Below are 3,642 nucleotides of genomic sequence, written 5' to 3' on the forward strand. Positions count from 1 at the left end.
GCGGACTCCCAACCACCGCGCCACCAGGGATGTTTCTTCCATTTTTGAATGAGAGTCCTGTTATGGTTATTCTGTACCTGTTTTTTCATTGCATGTTAGGTGTGTCAAAAGCAGTTATCTTCTTGTAAGTTTAAAGGTCTCTGAATGAAGGAAATGTGCACCCAAGATGCCACACTCCAGAATTTCATCTACATTTGAACAGGATACAAATTGCAAGGTATTAGATCCTGAGACTGATACTGTGTTGGATCAGACTTTGGGAACAGTTATGGGGAGTTCAGTGTATTTTGCATTGGGAATGGACTGTGATAGATGAAAACAAAATGGCCACACTATTCAGCAGTTCCTTCTATCAAGAGGTGGAATCTCTTCTCCACCCTTACATGTAGATTTACCTATGGGGCTTGCTTTGGCCAATGGGGCACTAGAAAACAGAGGCTTGAAAAATTCTTGTTCATTGAATTTGTTCTTTCTTGTTTGGGAATCCTCCATGTGAAAAAGCCTGGATTAACTTCCTGTAGGATAAAATTTGATGTGAAGAAAGTCCTCACTGAGCCCCGATAACCCACAGAATCATGAGCTAAATGAAATGGTTTTTGTATTAAATCATTAAGCTTTGAGTTGGTTTGCTATGCAGCAAAAGCTCACTGATGTTGGTTGGATTTGCACATATAGACAGTAGAGAGGAGGGAGTTCCATTTCTATCTTTAATAATATAGCATTAAGTGAGTAGCAGTTGTAAGACAACGCAGGGAAATTTACATGCTGTAGCAGCTTTTCTCTCCAACTTCTGGATTTAATGAACACACACACACACACACACACACACACACACACACACACACAAAAAAAAAACTATGCTAATCCGGAATGTACAGAGATCTCTATCTATAATAATCAGGTATTCCAGTGAGGATTATGCTGTGAGATGATGCATTTAGAAGAAATCTAAGCTAACAAACCAACTGATGATCACACCCGTGAGATAGTCAAGAGACAAACTTAGTGTACTGAATGAAACAATCAGAAGTAATTTCTTTCTTTCAATCAATATTTTACTAGATGTCTACTGTGTGCCGTAACTGGGCAAAGGAAGACAATATGTAATTCCATTAGTGTATTGTAATTGTAATTTAAAAATTTACTTTCTCAGGCATTTGCTATATTCGGAAGCTCTAACTAAGGGCTCAATAATAAGGAAATAACTCAATAAGATCAAAATAAAGTCTTATCTGGGCAGTAATTTCACAGTAAATTTGGTTTGATAAAAATTTTACATGAATCATTTTTTAATAGACACTCAAGCACTGTGAACTCTTTGGAAGACAAATGTCAAGGAAATAAATGTTATGCCTTGCTAATTTTAAATGCACTTGCAATATCGCATCTACTATAAAGGAAATACTTTTATCTGACTTTTGCAGTTTATTATCCTTTTCTGCTTTTGAGGTTGAAGAGGCATTGCAGTTACTCAAGCTTTTTAATTTTCCCTTTTGATATAGAATTCTTACTTTATTCTTATTGAAAGAGTTCTTTAAGAATTAGGTAAAAATTAATAAATTAAAATATTCTTAAAATTTCTTCACATTTAGAGTCAGATTCATTTAAGTCACTTTTAAAAATAAACTTTATTTTTTAGAATGAAATAAAGATTCACAGAGAAATTGTGAAGATGGAACAGAGAATTCTCATTTACTCCACACTCAGTTTCTCCTATTACTAACGTTTTATATTAGTATGGTATGACTGTTATAATTAATGAACCAATATTAATATATTACTATAAACTAAAATCCATGTTTGATTCAGATTTCCTTAGCTTTTGCTTAGTGTTCTTTTTGTTTCTTTGTCCTAAGTTCCCATCCAGGATATCACATTATATTGTATCATCAAGTTTCCTTAGGCTTCTCTTGGTTGTGACAGTTTTTCAGCCTTTTCTTGATTTTGAACTGGGAAGTCTTGAGGAATAAGGTATTTTGTAGAATGTCCCTCAGCTGGGATATGTCTGATATTTTTCTCATGATTAGACTGGGATCATGTGTTATCAGACGAAAAACACAGAAGTAAAGTACCATTTTCATCACATCGTATCCATGGTACATACCATCAACATAACTTATCACTGCTGGTGTTGACCTTGATCACCTGGCTGAGGTAATGTTTTCCCAGGTTCCCTCATGTTAGGTTACTCCTCTTTTCACATTTTCCATAATATAGTCTTTGGAAGGAAGTCATTATGTGTATTCTACACGTAAGGGGTGAGAAGTTATGCTCCACTAACTTGAGGGTGGAGTATCTACATAAATTATTTGAAATTCTTCTACATGAGATATTTGTCTATTCTCCCCCTATTAATTAATTCATTTAAAAAAATTATTTAATCATTTATATTAGGATGGATTCATGGATATTTATTTCATACTTTGGGTTATAATCTAACACTATTGCTTATTTTGTTGCTTAAATTGTTCTAGGTTTGGCCGTGGGAGCTCTTTCATTTGACACTTGTGACCGTTTGACCTATCCTCAGCATTGTGGGGTCTTTAGCTTGTTCATAAGTTTTTTTTTTGTTTTTTTGTTTTTTTTTTTTTCTTGCGTTATGCGGGCCTCTCACTGTTGTGGCCTCTCCCATTTGCGGAGCACAGGCTCCGGACGCGCAGGCTCAGCGGCCATGGCTCACGGGCCCAGCCGCTCCACGGCATGTGGGATCTTCCCGAAACGGGGCACGAACCCGCGTCTCCTGCATCGGCAGGCGGACTCTCAAGCACTGCGCCACCAGGGAAGCCCTTCATAAGTTTTTGAATGACAAGCTCTAGCTAAATCTCATTTTAACTTGGTGTGTTCTCTTTCTATTTCTGTCCTGCCTTTGCCTCTGTCTCTCTTCGCCTCTGTCTCTCTTCTTTCTCGTTTCGCTTCCTTTATTCATCATGATCTGAAAATAAGAAAGGATAGGTGATCTCAAATTTTGCTGTTTGAAGGTACGATAATTCTTCTTGGAGCCTAGCCAGTGGTTCTCAAATATTAGTGTGCAAAAGAATAATCTGGAGAATTTGTTAAAACTGCAGACTCTTGCTCGCTGTGAACTGAACTTAATTATGTCCTCCACAAATTCGTATGTTGAAGACTTAACTTCGACCGAGACTGTATTTGGAGATAGGGCTTTCAGGAGGTAACTAATTAAGGATGAATGCAGTCATAAGATGCCTTCCTAGTCTGATAGGATTGGTAGTTTTATAAGAAGAGGAAAAGAGAGAGAGATCTCTGTCTACATGCACAAATCAAGGAAAGAAATCAAGGTCATGAGAGGACACAGTGAGAAGGCAACCATCTGCAAGCTGGGAAGAGAGCTCTCTCTCACCAGAAACCAAATTGGCTGGCGCTTTGATCCTGGACTTCCCAGCCTTCAGAACTGTGAGAAAATAGATTTCTGTTGTTTAAGCCACCTGGTATGTGATACTTTATTATGGCCACTTGAGCTAACACAACCTCCCTTGTTCCCCACTACAGCCACCATTTTGATTTTTAGGTGAAGGACGGGGGATGTAAGGATTCTGCATGTTAACGAGAACTTCAGGAGATGCTGCTGGAGCCTCTGAGGGCTTTTCCTTGAGAATCAGTGAGCCTAGCAGTGGAGGAAGAGCG

The sequence above is a fragment of the Lipotes vexillifer genome, unplaced genomic scaffold (assembly GCF_000442215.2).
Source record: "Lipotes vexillifer unplaced genomic scaffold, Lipotes_vexillifer_v1.1 scaffold872, whole genome shotgun sequence".
NCBI classification, from domain to species: domain Eukaryota; kingdom Metazoa; phylum Chordata; class Mammalia; order Artiodactyla; family Lipotidae; genus Lipotes; species Lipotes vexillifer.